A 20,766-nucleotide genomic window follows, 5' to 3' on the forward strand; every position below is an offset into this window, starting at 1 on the left:
TTCTGAAATGTGCTCCTCCCGTCGCTCTGGTTGGGTGCACACAGTAAAAAGAGCTCCTGGCAGCTAGGGAGTGCCGCGTTGACCACTGCGCACGAAGAAATAAGCACCTGCAACGTTTGGTTTAGGTTTTAGGTGCATTTTTTATTTTATTGCTTAAATCGCATTCTCTCGACGAGCTGAGCACGTTTTCTGAAATGTGCTCCTCCCGTCGCTCTGGTTGGGTGCGCGTAGTAAAAAGTGCTCCTGGCAGCTAGAGAGTGCCGCGTTGACCACTGCGCATGAAGAAATAAGCACCTGCAACGTTTGGTTTAGGTTTTAGGTGCATTTTTAATTTTATTGCTTAAATCGCATTTTCTCGACGAGCTGAGCACGTTTTCTGAAATGTGCTCCTCCCGTCGCTCTGGTTGGGTGCGCACAGTAAAAAGAGCTCCTGGCAGCTAGGGAGTGCCGCGTTGAGCACTGCGCACGAAGAAATAAGCAGCTGCAACGTTTGGTTTAGGTTTTAGGTGCATTTTTAATTTTATTGCTTTAATCGCATTTTCTCGACGAGCTGAGCACGTTTTCTGAAATGTGCTCCTCCCGTCGCTCTGGTTGGGTGCACACAGTAAAAATAGCTCCTGGCAGCTAGGGAGTGCCGCGTTGACCACTGCGCACGAAGAAATAAGCACCTGCAACGTTTGGTTTAGGTTTTAGGTGCATTTTTTATTTTATTGCTTAAATCGCATTCTCTCGACGAGCTGAGCACGTTTTCTGAAATGTGCTCCTCCCGTCGCTGTGGTTGGGTGCGCGTAGTAAAAAGTGCTCCTGACAGCTAGAGAGTGCCGCGTTGACCACTGCGCATGAAGAAATAAGCACCTGCAACGTTTGGTTTAGGTTTTAGGTGCATTTTTAATTTTATTGCTTAAATCGCATTTTCTCGACGAGCTGAGCACGTTTTCTGAAATGTGCTCCTCCCGTCGTTCTGGTTGGGTGCGCACAGTAAAAAGAGCTCCTGGCAGCTAGGGAGTGCCGCGTTGACCACTGCGCACGAAGAAATAAGCACCTGCAACGTTTGGTTTAGGTTTTAGGTGCATTTTTTATTTTATTGCTTAAATCGCATTCTCTCGACGAGCTGAGCACGTTTTCTGAAATGTGCTCCTCCCGTCGCTCTGGTTGGGTGCGCGTAGTAAAAAGTGCTCCTGGCAGCTAGAGAGTGCCGCGTCGACCACTGCGCATGAAGAAATAAGCACCTTCAACGTTTGGTTTAGGTTTTAGGTGCATTTTTAATCTTATTGCTTAAATCGCATTTTCTCGACGAGCTGAGCACGTTTTCTGAAATGTGCTCCTCCCGTCACTCTGGTTGGGTGCGCACAATAAAAAGTGCTCTTGGCAGCTAGAGAGTGCCGCGTTGACCACTGCGCATGAAGAAATAAGCACCTGCAACGTTTGGTTTAGGTTTTAGGTGCATTTTTAATTTTATTGCTTAAATCGCATTTTCTCGACGAGCTGAGCACGTTTTCTGAAATGTGCTCCTCCCGTCACTCTGGTTGGGTGCGCACAGTAAAAAGTGCTCCTGGCAGCTAGGGAGTGCCGCGTTGAGCACTGCGCACGAAGAAATAAGCACCTGCAACGTTTGGTTTAGGTTTTAGGTGCATTTTTAATTTTATTGCTTAAATCGCATTTTCTCGACGAGCTGAGCACGTTTTCTGAAATGTGCTCCTCCCGTCGCTCTGGTTCGGTGCGCACAGTAAAAAGAGCTCCTGGCAGCTAGGGAGTTCCGCGTTGACCACTGCGCACGAAGAAATAAGCACCTGCAATGTTTGGTTTAGGTTTTAGGTGCATTTTTAATTTTATTGCTTAAATCGCATTCTCTCGACGAGCTGAGCACGTTTTCTGAAATGTGCTCCTCCCGTCGCTCTGGTTGGGTGCGCACAGTAAAAAGTGCTCTTGGCAGCTCGGGAGTGCCGCGTTGACCACTGCGCACGAAGAAATAAGCACCTGCAACGTTTGGTTTAGGTTTTAGGTGCATTTTTAATTTTATTGCTTAAATCGCATTTTCTCGACGAGCTGAGCACGTTTTCTGAAATGTGCTCCTCCCGTCGCTCTGGTTGGGCGCGCATAGTAAAAAGTGCTCCTGGCAGCTAGAGAGTGCCGCGTTGACCACTGCGCAAGAAGAAATAAGAACCTGCAACGTTTGGTTTAGGTTTTAGGTGCATTTTTAATTTTATTGCTTAAATCGCATTTTCTCGACAAGCTGAGCACGTTTTCTGAAATGTGCTCCTCCCGTCGCTCTGGTTGGGTGCGCACAGTAAAAAGAGCTCCTGGCAGCTAGGGAGTTCCGCGTTGACCACTGCGCACGAAGAAATAAGCACCTGCAACGTTTGGTTTAGGTTTTAGGTGCATTTTTAATCTTATTGCTTAAATCGCATTTTCTCGACGAGCTGAGCACGTTTTCTGAAATGTGCTCCTCCCGTCACTCTGGTTGGGTGCGCACAGTAAAAAGTGCTCTTGGCAGCTAGAGAGTGCCGCGTTGACCACTGCGCATGAAGAAATAAGCACCTGCAACGTTTGGTTTAGGTTTTAGGTGCATTTTTAATCTTATTGCTTAAATCGCATTTTCTCGACGAGCTGAGCACGTTTTCTGAACTGTGCTCCTCCTGTCACTCTGGTTGGGTGCGCATAGTAAAAAGTGCTCTTGGCAGCTAGAGAGTGCCGCGTTGACCACTGCGCACAAAGAAATAAGCACCTGCAACGTTTGGTTTAGGTTTTGGGTGCATTTTTAATTTTATTGCTTAAATCGCATTTTCTCGACGAGCTGAGCACGTTTTCTGAAATGTGCTCCTCCCGTCACTCTGGTTGGGTGCGCACAGTAAAAAGTTCTCCTGGCAGCTAGGGAGTTCCGCGTTGACCACTGCGCACGAAGAAATAAGCACCTGCAACGTTTGGTTTAGGTTTTAGCTGCATTTTTAATTTTATTGCTTAAATCGCATTTTCTCGACGAGCTGAGCACGTTTTCTGAAATGTGCTCCTCCCGTCGCTCTGGTTGGGTGCGCACAGTAAAAAGAGCTCCTGGCAGCTAGGGAGTTCCGCGTTGACCACTGCGCACGAAGAAATAAGCACCTGCAACGTTTGGTTTAGGTTTTAGGTGCATTTTTAATTTTATTGCTTAAATCGCATTCTCTCGACGAGCTGAGCACGTTTTCTGAAATGTGCTCCTCCCGTCGCTCTGGTTGGGTGCGCGTAGTAAAAAGTGCTCCTGGCAGCTAGAGAGTGCCGCGTCGACCACTGCGCATGAAGAAATAAGCACCTGCAACGTTTGGTTTAGATTTTAGGTGCATTTTTAATCTTATTGCTTAAATCGCATTTTCTCGACGAGCTGAGCACGTTTTCTGAAATGTGCTCCTCCCGTCGCTGTGGTTGGGTGCGCGTAGTAAAAAGTGCTCCTGGCAGCTAGAGAGTGCCGCGTTGACCACTGCGCATGAAGAAATAAGCACCTGCAACGTTTGGTTTAGGTTTTAGGTGCATTTTTAATTTTATTGCTTAAATCGCATTCTCTCGACGAGCTCAGCACGTTTTCTGAAATGTGCTCCTCCCGTCGCTCTGGTTGGGTGCGCACAGTAAAAAGAGCTCCTGGCAGCTAGGGAGTTCCGCGTTGACCACTGCGCACGAAGAAATAAGCACCTGCAACGTTTGGTTTAGGTTTTAGGTGCATTTTTTATTTTATTGCTTAAATCGCATTCTCTCGACGAGCTGAGCACGTTTTCTGAAATGTGCTCCTCCCGTCGCTCTGGTTGGGTGCACACAGTAAAAAGAGCTCCTGGCAGCTAGGGAGTGCCGCGTTGACCACTGCGCACGAAGAAATAAGCACCTGCAACGTTTGGTTTAGGTTTTAGGTGCATTTTTTATTTTATTGCTTAAATCGCATTCTCTCGACGAGCTGAGCACGTTTTCTGAAATGTGCTCCTCCCGTCGCTGTGGTTGGGTGCGCGTAGTAAAAAGTGCTCCTGACAGCTAGAGAGTGCCGCGTTGACCACTGCGCATGAAGAAATAAGCACCTGCAACGTTTGGTTTAGGTTTTAGGTGCATTTTTAATTTTATTGCTTAAATCGCATTTTCTCGACGAGCTGAGCACGTTTTCTGAAATGTGCTCCTCCCGTCGTTCTGGTTGGGTGCGCACAGTAAAAAGAGCTCCTGGCAGCTAGGGAGTGCCGCGTTGACCACTGCGCACGAAGAAATAAGCACCTGCAACGTTTGGTTTAGGTTTTAGGTGCATTTTTTACTTTATTGCTTAAATCGCATTCTCTCGACGAGCTGAGCACGTTTTCTGAAATGTGCTCCTCCCGTCGCTCTGGTTGGGTGCGCGTAGTAAAAAGTGCTCCTGGCAGCTAGAGAGTGCCGCGTCGACCACTGCGCATGAAGAAATAAGCACCTGCAACGTTTGGTTTAGGTTTTAGGTGCATTTTTAATCTTATGGCTTAAATCGCATTTTCTCGACGAGCTGAGCACGTTTTCTGAAATGTGCTCCTCCCGTCGCTCTGGTTGGGTGCGCACAGTAAAAAGTGCTCTTGGCAGCTCGGGAGTGCCGCGTTGACCACTGCGCATGAAGAAATAAGCACCTGCAACGTTTGGTTTAGGTTTTAGGTGCATTTTTAATTTTATTGCTTAAATCGCATTTTCTCGACGAGCTGAGCACGTTTTCTGAAATGTGCTCCTCCCGTCACTCTGGTTGGGTGCGCACAGTAAAAAGTGCTCCTGGCAGCTAGGGAGTGCCGCGTTGAGCACTACGCACGAAGAAATAAGCACCTGCAACGTTTGGTTTAGGTTTTAGCTGCATTTTTAATTTTATTGCTTAAATCGCATTTTCTCGACGAGCTGAGCACGTTTTCTGAAATGTGCTCCTCCCGTCGCTCTGGTTGGGTGAGCACAGTAAAAAGAGCTCCTGGCAGCTAGGGAGTTCCGCGTTGACCACTGCGCACGAAGAAATAAGCACCTGCAACGTTTGGTTTAGGTTTTAGGTGCATTTTTAATTTTATTGCTTAAATCGCGTTCTCTCGACGAGCTGAGCACGTTTTCTGAAATGTGCTCCTCCCGTTGCTCTGGTTGGGCGCGCATAGTAAAAAGTGCTCCTGGCAGCTAGAGAGTGCCGCGTTGACCAATGCGCATGAAGAAATAAGCACCTGCAACGTTTGGTTTAGGTTTTAGGTGCATTTTTAATTTTATTGCTTAAATCGCATTTTCTCGACGAGCTGAGCACGTTTTCTGAAATGTGCTCCTCCCGTCGCTCTGGTTGGGCGCGCATAGTAAAAAGTGCTCCTGGCAGCTAGAGAGTGCCGCGTTGACCACTGCGCATGAAGAAATAAGCACCTGCAACGTTTGATTCAGGTTTTAGGTGCATTTTTAATCTTATTGCTTAAATCGCGTTTTCTCGACGAGCTGAGCACGTTTTCTGAAATGTGCTCCTCCCGTCACTCTGGTTGGGTGCGCATAGTAAAAAGTGCTCTTGGCAGCTAGGGAGTGCCGCGTTGACCACTGCACATGAAGAAATAAGCACCTGCAACGTTTGGTTTAGGTTTTAGGTGCATTTTTAATTTTATTGCTTAAATCGCATTTTCTCGACGAGCTGAGCACGTTTTCTGAAATGTGCTCCTCCCGTCACTCTGGTTGGGTGCGCACAGTAAAAAGTGCTCTTGGCAGCTAGAGAGTGCCGCGTTGACCACTGCGCATGAAGAAATAACCACCTGCAACGTTTGGTTTAGGTTTTAGGTGCATTTTTAATTTTATTGCTTAAATCGCATTTTCTCGACAAGCTGAGCACGTTTTCTGAAATGTGCTCCCCCCGTCGCTCTGGTTGGGTGCGCATAGTAAAAAGTGCTCTTGGCAGCTAAAAAGTGCCGCGTTGACCACTGCGCACAAAGAAATAAGCACCTGCAACGTTTGGTTTAGGTTTTAGGTGCATTTTAAATTTTATTGCTTGAATCGCATTTTCTCGACGAGCTGAGCACGTTTTCTGAAATGTGCTCCTCCCGTCGCTCTGGTTGTGCGCGCATAGTAAAAAGTGCTCCTGGCAGCTAGAGAGTGCCGCGTTGACCACTGCGCATGAAGAAATAAGCACCTGCAACGTTTGGTTTAGGTTTTAGGTGCATTTTTAATTTTATTGCTTAAATCGCATTTTCTCGACGAGCTGAGCACGTTTTCTGAAATGTGCTCCTCCCGTCACTCTGGTTGGTGCGCACAGTAAAAAGTGCTCCTGGCAGCTAGGGAGTGCCGCGTTGAGCACTGCGCACGAAGAAATAAGCACCTGCAACGTTTGGTTTAGGTTTTAGGTGCATTTTTAATTTTATTGCTTAAATCGCATTTTCTCGACGAGCTGAGCACGTTTTCTGAAATGGGCTCCTCCCGTCGCTCTGGTTGGGTGGGCACAGTAAAAAGAGCTCCTGGCAGCTAGGGAGTTCTGCGTTGACCACTGCGCACGAAGAAATAAGCACCTGCAACGTTTGGTTTAGGTTTTAGGTGCATTTTTTATTTTATTGCTTAAATCGCATTCTCTCGACGAGCTGAGCACGTTTTCTGAAATGTGCTCCTCCCGTCGCTCTGGTTGGGTGCACACAGTAAAAAGAGCTCCTGGCAGCTAGGGAGTGCCGCGTTGACCACTGCGCACGAAGAAATAAGCACCTGCAACGTTTGGTTTAGGTTTTAGGTGCATTTTTTATTTTATTGCTTAAATCGCATTCTCTCGACGAGCTGAGCACGTTTTCTGAAATGTGCTCCTGCCGTCGCTCTGGTTGGGTGCGCGTAGTAAAAAGTGCTCCTGGCAGCTAGAGAGTGCCGCGTTGACCACTGCGCACGAAGAAATAAGCACCTGCAACGTTTGGTTTAGGTTTTAGGTGCATTTTTAATTTTATTGCTTAAATCGCATTCTCTCGACGAGCTGAGCACGTTTTCTGAAATGTGCTCCTCCCGTCGCTCTGGTTGGGTGCGCACAGTAAAAAGTGCTCTTGGCAGCTCGGGAGTGCCGCGTTGACCACTGCGCATGAAGAAATAAGCACCTGCAACGTTTGGTTTAGGTTTTAGGTGCATTTTTAATTTTATTGCTTAAATCGCATTTTCTCGACGAGCTGAGCACGTTTTCTGAAATGTGCTCCTCCCGTCGCTCTGGTTGGGTGCGCATAGTAAAAATTGCTCCTGGCAGCTAGAGAGTGCCGCGTTGACCACTGCGCAAGAAGAAATAAGCACCTGCAACGTTTGGTTTAGGTTTAAGGTGCATTTTTAATTGTATTGCTTAAATCGCATTTTCTCGACAAGCTGAGCACGTTTTCTGAAATGTGCTCCTCCCGTCGCTCTGGTTGGGTGCACACAGTAAAAAGAGCTCCTGGCAGCTAGGGAGTGCCGCGTTGACCACTGCGCACGAAGAAATAAGCACCTGCAACGTTTGGTTTAGGTTTTAGGTGCATTTTTTATTTTATTGCTTAAATCGCATTTTCTCGACGAGCTGAGCACGTTTTCTGAAATGTGCTCCTCCCGTCACTCTGGTTGGGTGCGCACAGTAAAAAGTGCTCCTGGCAGCTAGGGAGTGCCGCGTTGAGCACTACGCACGAAGAAATAAGCACCTGCAACGTTTGGTTTAGGTTTTAGCAGCATTTTTAATTTTATTGCTTAAATCGCATTTTCTCGACGAGCTGAGCACGTTTTCTGAAATGTGCTCCTCCCGTCGTTTTGGTTGGGTGCGCACAGTAAAAAGAGCTCCTGGCAGCTAGGGAGTTCCGCGTTGACCACTGCGCACGAAGAAATAAGCACCTGCAACGTTTGGTTTAGGTTTTAGGTGCATTTTTAATTTTATTGCTTAAATCGCATTCTCTCGACGAGCTGAGCACGTTTTCTGAAATGTGCTCCTCCCGTCGCTCTGGTTGGGTGCGCACAGTAAAAAGTGCTCTTGGCAGCTCGGGAGTGCCGCGTTGACCACTGCGCATGAAGAAATAAGCACCTGCAACGTTTGGTTTAGGTTTTAGGTGCATTTTTAATTTTATTGCTTAAATCGCATTTTCTCGACGAGCTGAGCACGTTTTCTGAAATGTGCTCCTCCCGTCGCTCTGGTTGGGTGCGCATAGTAAAAATTGCTCCTGGCAGCTAGAGAGTGCCGCGTTGACCACTGCGCAAGAAGAAATAAGCACCTGCAACGTTTGGTTTAGGTTTTAGGTGCATTTTTAATTGTATTGCTTAAATCGCATTTTCTCGACAAGCTGAGCACGTTTTCTGAAATGTGCTCCTCCCGTCGCTCTGGTTGGGTGCACACAGTAAAAAGAGCTCCTGGCAGCTAGGGAGTGCCGCGTTGACCACTGCGCACGAAGAAATAAGCACCTGCAACGTTTGGTTTAGGTTTTAGGTGCATTTTTTATTTTATTGCTTAAATCGCATTCTCTCGACGAGCTGAGCACGTTTTCTGAAATGTGCTCCTCCCGTCGCTGTGGTTGGGTGCGCGTAGTAAAAAGTGCTCCTGACAGCTAGAGAGTGCCGCGTTGACCACTGCGCATGAAGAAATAAGCACCTGCAACGTTTGGTTTAGGTTTTAGGTGCATTTTTAATTTTATTGCTTAAATCGCATTTTCTCGACGAGCTGAGCACGTTTTCTGAAATGTGCTCCTCCCGTCGTTCTGGTTGGGTGCGCACAGTAAAAAGAGCTCCTGGCAGCTAGGGAGTGCCGCGTTGACCACTGCGCACGAAGAAATAAGCACCTGCAACGTTTGGTTTAGGTTTTAGGTGCATTTTTTACTTTATTGCTTAAATCGCATTTTCTCGACGAGCTGAGCACGTTTTCTGAAATGTGCTCCTCCCGTCGCTCTGGTTGGGTGCGCGTAGTAAAAAGTGCTCCTGGCAGCTAGAGAGTGCCGCGTCGACCACTGCGCATGAAGAAATAAGCACCTGCAACGTTTGGTTTAGGTTTTAGGTGCATTTTTAATCTTATTGCTTAAATCGCATTTTCTCGACGAGCTGAGCACGTTTTCTGAAATGTGCTCCTCCCGTCACTCTGGTTGGGTGCGCACAGTAAAAAGTGCTCTTGGCAGCTAGAGAGTGCCGCGTTGACCACTGCGCATGAAGAAATAAGCACCTGCAACGTTTGGTTTAGGTTTTAGGTGCATTTTTAATTTTATTGCTTAAATCGCATTTTCTCGACGAGCTGAGCACGTTTTCTGAAATGTGCTCCTCCCGTCACTCTGGTTGGGTGCGCACAGTAAAAAGTGCTCCTGGCAGCTAGGGAGTGCCGCGTTGAGCACTGCGCACGAAGAAATAAGCACCTGCAACGTTTGGTTTAGGTTTTAGGTGCATTTTAAATTTTATTGCTTAAATCGCATTTTCTCGACGAGCTGAGCACGTTTTCTGAAATGTGCTCCTCCCGTCGCTCTGGTTGGGTGCGCACAGTAAAAAGAGCTCCTGGCAGCTAGGGAGTTCCGCGTTGACCACTGCGCACGAAGAAATAAGCACCTGCAATGTTTGGTTTAGGTTTTAGGTGCATTTTTAATTTTATTGCTTAAATCGCATTCTCTCGACGAGCTGAGCACGTTTTCTGAAATGTGCTCCTCCCGTCGCTCTGGTTGGGTGCGCACAGTAAAAAGTGCTCTTGGCAGCTCGGGAGTGCCGCGTTGACCACTGCGCATGAAGAAATAAGCACCTGCAACGTTTGGTTTAGGTTTTAGGTGCATTTTTAATTTTATTGCTTAAATCGCATTTTCTCGACGAGCTGAGCACGTTTTCTGAAATGTGCTCCTCCCGTCGCTCTGGTTGGGCGCGCATAGTAAAAACTGCTCCTGGCAGCTAGAGAGTGCCGCGTTGACCACTGCGCAAGAAGAAATAAGAACCTGCAACGTTTGGTTTAGGTTTTAGGTGCATTTTTAATTTTATTGCTTAAATCGCATTTTCTCGACAAGCTGAGCACGTTTTCTGAAATGTGCTCCTCCCGTCGCTCTGGTTGGGTGCGCACAGTAAAAAGAGCTCCTGGCAGCTAGGGAGTGCCGCGTTGAGCACTGCGCACGAAGAAATAAGCACCTGCAACGTTTGGTTTAGGTTTTAGGTGCATTTTTAATTTTATTGCTTAAATCGCATTTTCTCGACGAGCTGAGCACGTTTTCTGAAATGGGCTCCTCCTGTCGCTCTGGTTGGGTGCGCACAGTAAAAAGAGCTCCTGGCAGCTAGGGAGTTCCGCGTTGACCACTGCGCACGAAGAAATAAGCACCTGCAACGTTTGGTTTAGGTTTTAGGTGCATTTTTAATTTTGTTGCTTAAATCGCATTTTCTCGACGAGCTGAGCACGTTTTCTGAAATGTGCTCCTCCCGTCACTCTGGTTGGGTGCACACAGTAAAAAGTGCTCCTGGCAGCTAGAGAGTGCCGCGTTGACCACTGCGCATGAAGAAATAAGCACCTGCAACGTTTGGTTTAGGTTTTAGGTGCATTTTTTATTTTATTGCTTAAATCGCATTTTCTCGACGAGCTGAGCACGTTTTCTGAAATGTGCTCCGCCCGTCACTCTGGTTGGGTGCGCACAGTAAAAAGTGCTCCTGGCAGCTAGGGAGTGCCGCGTTGAGCACTACGCACGAAGAAATAAGCACCTGCAACGTTTGGTTTAGGTTTTAGCAGCATTTTTAATTTTATTGCTTAAATCGCATTTTCTCGACGAGCTGAGCACGTTTTCTGAAATGTGCTCCTCCCGTCGCTCTGGTTGGGTGCGCACAGTAAAAAGAGCTCCTGGCAGCTAGGGAGTTCCGCGTTGACCACTGCGCACGAAGAAATAAGCACCTGCAAAGTTTGGTTTAGGTTTTAGGTGCATTTTTAATTTTATTGCTTAAATCGCATTTTCTCGACGAGCTGAGCACGTTTTCTGAAATGGGCTCCTCCCGTCGCTCTGGTTGGGTGGGCACAGTAAAAAGAGCTCCTGGCAGCTAGGGAGTTCTGCGTTGACCACTGCGCACGAAGAAATAAGCACCTGCAACGTTTGGTTTAGGTTTTAGGTGCATTTTTTATTTTATTGCTTAAATCGCATTCTCTCGACGAGCTGAGCACGTTTTCTGAAATGTGCTCCTCCCGTCGCTCTGGTTGGGTGCGCACAGTAAAAAGTGCTCTTGGCAGCTCGGGAGTGCCGCGTTGACCACTGCGCATGAAGAAATAAGCACCTGCAACGTTTGGTTTAGGTTTTAGGTGCATTTTTAATTTTATTGCTTAAATCGCATTTTCTCGACGAGCTGAGCACGTTTTCTGAAATGTGCTCCTCCCGTCGCTCTGGTTGGGTGCGCATAGTAAAAATTGCTCCTGGCAGCTAGAGAGTGCCGCGTTGACCACTGCGCAAGAAGAAATAAGCACCTGCAACGTTTGGTTTAGGTTTTAGGTGCATTTTTAATTGTATTGCTTAAATCGCATTTTCTCGACAAGCTGAGCACGTTTTCTGAAATTTGCTCCTCCCGTCGCTCTGGTTGGGTGCGCACAGTAAAAAGAGCTCCTGGCAGCTAGGGAGTGCCGCGTTGACCACTGCGCACGAAGAAATAAGCACCTGCAACGTTTGGTTTAGGTTTTAGGTGCATTTTCAATTTTATTGCTTAAATCGCATTTTCTCGACGAGCTGAGCACGTTTTCTGAAATGTGCTCCTCCCGTCACTCTGGTTGGGTGCGCACAGTAAAAAGTGCTCCTGGCAGCTAGGGAGTGCCGCGTTGAGCACTACGCACGAAGAAATAAGCACCTGCAACGTTTGGTTTAGGTTTTAGCTGCATTTTTATTTTTATTGCTTAAATCGCATTTTCTCGACAAGCTGAGCACGTTTTCTGAAATGTGCTCCTCCCGTCGCTCTGGTTGGGTGCGCACAGTAAAAAGAGCTCCTGGCAGCTAGGGAGTTCCGCGTTGACCACTGCGCACGAAGAAATAAGCACCTGCAACGTTTGGTTTAGGTTTTAGGTGCATTTTTAATTTTATTGCTTAAATCGCATTTTCTCGACAAGCTGAGCACGTTTTCTGAAATGTGCTCCTCCCGTCGCTCTGGTTGGGTGCGCATAGGAAAAAGTGCTCTTGGCAGCTAGAGAGTGCCGCGTTGACCACTGCGCTTGAAGAAATAACCACCTGCAACGTTTGGTTTAGGTTTTGGGTGCATTTTTAATTTTATTGCTTAAATCGCATTTTCTCGACGAGCTGAGCACGTTTTCTGAAATGTGCTCCTCCCGTCACTCTGGTTGGGTGCGCATAGTAAAAAGTGCTCTTGGCAGCTAGGGAGTGCCGCGTTGACCACTGCGCATGACGAAATAAGCACCTGCAACGTTTGCTTTAGGTTTTAGGTGCATTTTTAATTTTATTGCTTAAATCGCATTTTCTCGACGAGCTGAGCACGTTTTCTGAAATGTGCTCCTCCCGTGACTCTGGTTGGGTGCGCACAGTAAAAAGTGCTCTTGGCAGCTAGAGAGTGCCGCGTTGACCACTGCGCATGTAGAAATAACCACCTGCAACGTTTGGTTTAGGTTTTAGGTGCATTTTTAATTTTATTGCTTAAATCGCATTTTCTCGACGAGCTGAGCACGTTTTCTGAAATGTGCTCCTCCCGTCACTCTGGTTGGGTGCGCATAGTAAAAAGTGCTCTTGGCAGCTAAAGAGTGCCGCGTTGACCACTGCGCACAAAGAAATAAGCACCTGCAACGTTTGGTTTAGGTTTTAGGTGCATTTTTAATTTTATTGCTTAAATCGCATTTTCTCGACGAGCTGAGCACGTTTTCTGAAATGTGCTCCTCCCGTCGCTCTGGTTGGGCGCGCATAGTAAAAAGTGCTCCTGGCAGCTAAAGAGTGCCGCGTTGACCACTGCGCATGAAGAAATAAGCACCTGCAACGTTTGGTTTAGGTTTTAGGTGCATTTTTAATTTTATTGCTTAAATCGCATTTTCTCGACGAGCTGAGCACGTTTTCTGAAATGTGCTCCTCCCGTCACTCTGGTTGGGTGCGCACAGTAAAAAGTGCTCCTGGCAGCTAGGGAGTGCCGCGTTGACCACTGCGCTCGAAGAAATAAGCACCTGCAACGTTTGGTTTAGGTTTTAGGTTCATTTTTTTATTTTATTGCTTAAATCGCATTCTCTCGACGAGCTGAGCACGTTTTCTGAAATGTGCTCCTCCCGTCGCTCTGGTTGGGTGCGCGTAGTAAAAAGTGCTCCTGGCAGCTAGAGAGTGCCGCGTTGACCACTGCGCATGAAGAAATAAGCACCTGCAACGTTTGGTTTAGGTTTTAGGTGCATTTTTAATCTTATTGCTTAAATCGCATTTTCTCGACGAGCTGAGCACGTTTTCTGAAATGTGCTCCTCCCGTCACTCTGGTTGGGTGCGCACAGTAAAAAGTGCTCTTGGCAGCTAGAGAGTGCCGCGTTGACCACTGCGCATGAAGAAATAAGCACCTGCAACGTTTGGTTTAGGTTTTAGGTGCATTTTTAATTTTATTGCTTAAATCGCATTTTCTCGACGAGCTGAGCACGTTTTCTGAAATGTGCTCCTGCCGCCACTCTGGTTGGGTGCGCACAGTAAAAAGTGCTCCTGGCAGCTAGAGAGTGCCGCGTTGACCACTGCGCATGAAGAAATAAGCACCTGCAACGTTTGATTTAGGTTTTAGGTGCATTTTTAATCTTATTGCTTAAATCGCGTTTTCTCGACGAGCTGAGCACGTTTTCTGAAATGTGCTCCTCCCGTCACTCTGGTTGGGTGCGCATAGTAAAAAGTGCTCTTGGCAGCTAGGGAGTGCCGCGTTGACCACTGCACATGAAGAAATAAGCACCTGCAACGTTTGGTTTAGGTTTTAGGTGCATTTTTAATTTTATTGCTTAAATCGCATTTTCTCGACGAGCTGAGCACGTTTTCTGAAATGTGCTCCTCCCGTCACTCTGGTTGGGTGCGCACAGTAAAAAGTGCTCTTGGCAGCTAGAGAGTGCCGCGTTGACCACTGCGCATGAAGAAATAACCACCTGCAACGTTTGGTTTAGGTTTTAGGTGCATTTTTAATTTTATTGCTTAAATCGCATTTTCTCGACGAGCTGAGCACGTTTTCTGAAATGTGCTCCTCCCGTCACTCTGGTTGGGTGCGCATAGTAAAAAGTGCTCTTGGCAGCTAGGGAGTGCCGCGTTGACCACTGCGCACAAAGAAATAAGCACCTGCAACGTTTGGTTTAGGTTTTAGGTGCATTTTAAATTTTATTGCTTAAATAGCATTTTCTCGACGAGCTGAGCACGTTTTCTGAAATGTGCTCCTCCCGTCGCTCTGGTTTTGCGCGCATAGTAAAAAGTGCTCCTGGCAGCTAGAGAGTGCCGCGTTGACCACTGCACATGAAGAAATAAGCACCTGCAACGTTTGGTTTAGGTTTTAGGTGCATTTTTAATTTTATTGCTTAAATCGCATTTTCTCGACGAGCTGAGCACGTTTTCTGAAATATGCTCCTCCCGTCACTCTGGTTGGGTGCGCACAGTAAAAAGTGCTCCTGGCAGCTAGGGAGTGCCGCGTTGAGCACTGCGCACGAAGAAATAAGCACCTGCAACGTTTGGTTTAGGTTTTAGGTGCATTTTTAATTTTATTGCTTAAATTGCATTGTCTCGACGAGCTGAGCACGTTTTCTGAAATGTGCTCCTCCCGTCACTCTGGTTGGGTGCGCACAGTAAAAAGTGCTCCTGGCAGCTAGGGAGTGCCGCGTTGAGCACTGCGCACGAAGAAATAAGCACCTGCAACGTTTGGTTTAGGTTTTAGGTGCATTTTTAATTTTATTGCTTAAATCGCATTTTCTCGACGAGCTGAGCACGTTTTCTGAAATGTGCTCCTCCCGTCACTCTGGTTGGGTGCGCACAGTAAAAAGTGCTCTTGGCAGCTAGAGAGTGCCGCGTTGACCACTGCGCAAGAAGAAATAAGAACCTGCAACGTTTGGTTTAGGTTTTAGGTGCATTTTTAATTTTATTGCTTAAATCGCATTTTCTCGACAAGCTGAGCACGTTTTCTGAAATGTGCTCCTCCCGTCGCTCTGGTTGGGTGCGCACAGTAAAAAGAGCTCCTGGCAGCTAGGGAGTGCCGCGTTGACCACTGCGCACGAAGAAATAAGCACCTGCAACGTTTGGTTTAGGTTTTAGGTGCATTTTTAATTTTATTGCTTAAATCGCATTCTCTCGACGAGCTGAGCACGTTTTCTGAAATGTGCTCCTCCCGTCGCTCTGGTTGGGTGCGCGTAGTAAAAAGTGCTCCTGGCAGCTAGAGAGTGCCGCGTTGACCACTGCGCATGAAGAAATAAGCACCTGCAACGTTTGGTTTAGGTTTTAGGTGCATTTTTAATCTTATTGCTTAAATCGCATTTTCTCGACGAGATGAGCACGTTTTCTGAAATGTGCTCCTCCGGTCACTCTGGTTGGGTGCGCACAGTAAAAAGTGCTCTTGGCAGCTAGAGAGTGCCGCGTTGACCACTGCGCATGAAGAAATAAGCACCTGCAACGTTTGGTTTAGGTTTTAGGTGCATTTTTAATTTTATTGCTTAAATCGCATTTTCTCGACGAGCTGAGCACGTTTTCTGAAATGTGCTCCTCCCGTCACTCTGGTTGGGTGCGCACAGTAAAAAGTGCTCCTGGCAGCTAGGGAGTTCCGCGTTGACCACTGCGCACGAAAAAATAAGCACCTGCAACGTTTGGTTTAGGTTTTAGCTGCATTTTTAATTTTATTGCTTAAATCGCATTTTCTCGACGAGCTGAGCACGTTTTCTGAAATGTGCTCCTCCCGTCGCTCTGGTTGGGTGCGCACAGTAAAAAGAGCTCCTGGCAGCTAGGAAGTTCCGCGTTGACCACTGCGCACGAAGAAATAAGCACCTGCAACGTTTGGTTTAGGTTTTAGGTGCATTTTTAATTTTATTGCTTAAATCGCATTCTCTCGACGAGCTGAGCACGTTTTCTGAAATGTGCTCCTCCCGTCGCTCTGGTTGGGTGCGCACAGTAAAAAGTGCTCTTGGCAGCTCGGGAGTGCCGCGTTGACCACTGCGCATGAAGAAATAAGCACCTGCAACGTTTGGTTTAGGTTTTAGGTGCATCTTTAATTTTATTGCTTAAATCGCATTTTCTCGACGAGCTGAGCACGTTTTCTGAAATGTGCTCCTCCCGTCGCTCTGGTTGGGCGCGCATAGTAAAAAGTGCTCCTGGCAGCTAGGGAGTGCCGCGTTGAGCACTGCGCACGAAGAAATAAGCACCTGCAACGTTTGGTTTAGGTTTTAGGTGCATTTTTAATTTTATTGCTTAAATCGCATTTTCTCGACAAGCTGAGCACGTTTTCTGAAATGTGCTCCTCCCGTCGCTCTGGTTGGGTGCGCACAGTAAAAAGAGCTCCTGGCAGCTAGGGAGTGCCGCGTTGACCACTGCGCACGAAGAAATAAGCACCTGCAACGTTTGGTTTTGGTTTTAGGTGCATTTTTAATTTTATTGCTTAAATCGCGTTCTCTCGACGAGCTGAGCACGTTTTCTGAAATGTGCTCCTCCCGTTGCTCTGGTTGGGCGCGCATAGTAAAAAGTGCTCCTGGCAGCTAGAGAGTGCCGCGTTGACCACTGCGCATGAAGAAATAAGCACCTGCAACGTTTGGTTTAGGTTTTAGGTGCATTTTTAATTTTATTGCTTAAATCGCATTTTCTCGACGAGCTGAGCACGTTTTCTGAAATGTGCTCCTCCCGTCGTTCTGGTTGGGTGCGCACAGTAAAAAGAGCTCCTGGCAGCTAGGGAGTGCCGCGTTGACCACTGCGCACGAAGAAATCAGCACCTGCAACGTTTGGTTTAGGTTTTAGGTGCATTTTTTATTTTATTGCTTAAATCGCATTCTCTCGACGAGCTGAGCACGTTTTCTGAAATGTACTCCTCCCGTCGTTCTGGTTGGGTGCGCACAGTAAAAAGAGCTCCTGGCAGCTAGGGAGTGCCGCGTTGACCACTGCGCACGAAGAAATAAGCACCTGCAACGTTTGGTTTAGGTTTTAGGTGCATTTTTTATTTTATTGCTTAAATCGCATTCTCTCGACGAGCTGAGCACGTTTTCTGAAATGTGCTCCTCCCGTCGCTCTGGTTGGGTGCGCGTAGTAAAAAGTGCTCCTGGCAGCTAGAGAGTGCCGCGTCGACCACTGCGCATGAAGAAATAAGCACCTGCAACGTTTGGTTTAGGTTTTAGGTGCATTTTTAATCTTATTGCTTAAATCGCATTTTCTCGACGAGCTGAGCACGTTTTCTGAAATGTGCTCCTCCCGTCACTCTGGTTGGGTGCGCACAGTAAAAAGTGCTCTTGGCAGCTAGAGAGTGCCGCGTTGACCACTGCGCATGAAGAAATAAGCACCTGCAACGTTTGGTTTAGGTTTTAGGTGCATTTTTAATTTTATTGCTTAAATCGCATTTTCTCGACGAGCTGAGCACGTTTTCTGAAATGTGCTCCTCCCGTCACTCTGGTTGGGTGCGCACAGTAAAAAGTGCTCCTGGCAGCTAGGGAGTGCCGCGTTGAGCACTGCGCACGAAGAAATAAGCACCTGCAACGTTTGGTTTAGGTTTTAGGTGCATTTTTAATTTTATTGCTTAAATCGCATTTTCTCGACGAGCTGAGCACGTTTTCTGAAATGTGCTCCTCCCGTCGCTCTGGTTGGGTGCGCACAGTAAAAAGAGCTCCTGGCAGCTAGGGAGTTCCGCGTTGACCACTGCGCACGAAGAAATAAGCACCTGCAATGTTTGGTTTAGGTTTTAGGTGCATTTTTAATTTTATTGCTTAAATCGCATTCTCTCGACGAGCTGAGCACGTTTTCTGAAATGTGCTCCTCCCGTCGCTCTGGTTGGGTGCGCACAGTAAAAAGTGCTCTTGGCAGCTCGGGAGTGCCGCGTTGACCACTGCGCATGAAGAAATAAGCACCTGCAACGTTTGGTTTAGGTTTTAGGTGCATTTTTAATTTTATTGCTTAAATCGAATTTTCTCGACGAGCTGAGCACGTTTTCTGAAATGTGCTCCTCCCGTCGCTCTGGTTGGGCGCGCATAGTAAAAAGTGCTCCTGGCAGCTAGAGAGTGCCGCGTTGACCACTGCGCAAGAAGAAATAAGAACCTGCAACGTTTGGTTTAGGTTTTAGGTGCATTTTTAATTTTATTGCTTAAATCGCATTTTCTCGACAAGCTGAGCACGTTTTCTGAAATGTGCTCCTCCCGTCGCTCTGGTTGGGTGCGCACAGTAAAAAGAGCTCCTGGCAGCTAGGGAGTGCCGCGTTGAGCACTGCGCACGACGAAATAAGCACCTGCAACGTTTGGTTTAGGTTTTAGGTGCATTTTTAATTTTATTGCTTAAATCGCATTTTCTCGACGAGCTGAGCACGTTTTCTGAAATGGGCTCCTCCCGTCGCTCTGGTTGGGTGCGCACAGTAAAAAGAGCTCCTGGCAGCTAGGGAGTTCCGCGTTGACCACTGCGCACGAAGAAATAAGCACCTGCAACGTTTGGTTTAGGTTTTAGGTGCATTTTTAATCTTATTGCTTAAATCGCATTTTCTCGACGAGCTGAGCACGTTTTCTGAAATGTGCTCCTCCCGTCACTCTGGTTGGGTGCGCACAGTAAAAAGTGCTCTTTGCAGCTAGAGAGTGCCGCGTTGACCACTGCGCATGAAGAAATAAGCACCTGCAACGTTTGGTTTAGGTTTTAGGTGCATTTTTAATCTTATTGCTTAAATCGCATTTTCTCGACGAGCTGAGCACGTTTTCTGAAATGTGCTCCTCCCGTCACTCTGGTTGGGTGCGCATAGTAAAAAGTGCTCTTGGCAGCTAGAGAGTGCCGCGTTGACCACTGCGCACAAAGAAATAAGCACCTGCAACGTTTGGTTTAGGTTTTGGGTGCAATTTTAATTTTATTGCTTAAATCGCATTTTCTCGACGAGCTGAGCACGTTTTCTGAAATGTGCTCCTCCCGTCACTCTGGTTGGGTGCGCACAGTTAAAAGTGCTCCTGGCAGCTAGGGAGTTCCGCGTTGACCACTGCGCACGAAGAAATAAGCACCTGCAACGTTTGGTTTAGGTTTTAGCTGCATTTTTAATTTTATTGCTTAAATCGCATTTTCTCGACGAGCTGAGCACGTTTTCTGAAATGTGCTCCTCCCGTCACTCTGGTTGGGTGCGCATAGTAAAAAGTGCTCTTGGCAGCTAGGGAGTGCCGCGTTGACCACTGCACATGAAGAAATAAGCACCTGCAACGTTTGGTTTAGGTTTTAGGTGCATTTTTAATTTTATTGCTTAAATCGCATTTTCTCGACGAGCTGAGCACGTTTTCTGAAATGTGCTCCTCCCGTCACTCTGGTTGGGTGCGCACAGTAAAAAGTGCTCTTGGCAGCTAGAGAGTGCCGCGTTGACCACTGCGCATGAAGAAATAACCACCTGCAACGTTTGGTTTAGGTTTTAGGTGCATTTTTAATTTTATTGCTTAAATCGCATTTTCTCGACGAGCTGAGCACGTTTTCTGAAATGTGCTCCTCCCGTCACTCTGGTTGGGTGCGCATAGTAAAAAGTGCTCCTGGCAGCTAGGGAGTGCCGCGTTGACCACTGCGCACAAAGAAATAAGCACCTGCAACGTTTGGTTTAGGTTTTAGGTGCATTTTTAATTTTATTGCTTAAATCGCATTTTCTCGACGAGCTGAGCACGTTTTCTGAAATGTGCTCCTCCCGTCGCTCTGGTTGGGTGCGCACAGTAAAAAGAGCTCCTGGCAGCTAGGAAGTTCCGCGTTGACCACTGCGCACGAAGAAATAAGCACCTGCAACGTTTGGTTTAGGTTTTAGGTGCATTTTTAATTTTATTGCTTAAATCGCATTCTCTCGACGAGCTGAGCACGTTTTCTGAAATGTGCTCCTCCCGTCGCTCTGGTTGGGTGCGCACAGTAAAAAGTGTTCTTGGCAGCTCGGGAGTGCCGCGTTGACCACTGCACACGAAGAAATAAGCACCTGCAACGTTTGGTTTAGGTTTTAGGTGCATTTTTAATTTTATTGCTTAAATCGCATTCTCTCGACGAGCTGAGCGCGTTTTCTGAAATGTGCTCCTCCCGTCGCTCTAGTTGGGTGTGCGTAGTAAAAAGTCGTCCTGGCAGCTAGAAAGTGCCGCGTTGACCACTGCGCATGAAGAAATAAGCACCTGCAACGTTTGGTTTAGGTTTTAGGGGCATTTTTAATTTTATTGCTTGAATCGCATTTTCTCGACGAGCTGAGCACGTTTTCTGAAATGTGCTCCTCCCGTCTCTCTGGTTGGGTGCGCACAGTAAAAAGTGCTCTTGGCAGCTAGGGAGTGCCGCGTTGACCACTGCGCATGAAGAAATAAGCACCTGCAACGTTTGGTTTAGGTTTTAGGTGCATTTTTAATTTTATTGCTTAAATCGCATTTTCTCGACGAGCTGAGCACGTTTTCTGAAATGTGCTCCTCCCGTCACTCTGGTTGGGTGCGCACAGTAAAAAGTGCTCCTGGCAGCTAGGGAGTGCCGCGTTGACCACTGCGCTCGAAGAAATAAGCACCTGCAACGTTTGGTTTAGGTTTTAGGTGCATTTTTTTATTTTATTGCTTAAATCGCATTCTCTCGACGAGCTGAGCACGTTTTCTGAAATGTGCTCCTCCCGTCGCTCTGGTTGGGTGCGCGTAGTAAAAAGTGCTCCTGGCAGCTAGAGAGTGCCGCGTTGACCACTGCGCATGAAGAAATAAGCACCTGCAACGTTTGGTTTAGGTTTTAGGTGCATTTTTAATCTTATTGCTTAAATCGCATTTTCTCGACGAGCTGAGCACGTTTTCTGAAA

This window comes from Syngnathus floridae, chromosome 4, assembly GCF_059516105.1.
Source record: "Syngnathus floridae isolate MCC-2025c chromosome 4, RoL_Sflo_1.0, whole genome shotgun sequence".
NCBI classification, from domain to species: Eukaryota; Metazoa; Chordata; class Actinopteri; order Syngnathiformes; family Syngnathidae; genus Syngnathus; species Syngnathus floridae.